Here is a 253-nt window from a genome sequence, read left to right as displayed (position 1 = left end):
GCTGGGCCCCGTGCGGACGCACCGTCCTACCCACCCGCAGGCACCGAGGCTCCGCTGGCCCTTCGCCCGAGCATACAGGCAGGAGCTGTAGGTGTCCTGGCCGGGCTCCAGTTGGAGCTCACAGCAGCCTCCCGAGATTCCCTCTGTGGTACCAGTTGCACATAGGATCGGCCTTCACTTTCTGCCCTAAATAGAGTGGGAATGTGATGGGAAGGGAAGGTGCCAGCACACAGAGACTTTTGCAGCTTGATGG

The sequence above is a fragment of the Nestor notabilis genome, unplaced genomic scaffold, assembly GCF_000696875.1.
Source record: "Nestor notabilis isolate BGI_N333 unplaced genomic scaffold, ASM69687v1 scaffold24593, whole genome shotgun sequence".
NCBI lineage: Eukaryota > Metazoa > Chordata > Aves > Psittaciformes > Psittacidae > Nestor > Nestor notabilis.
This window is presented reverse-complemented; position numbering follows the sequence as displayed.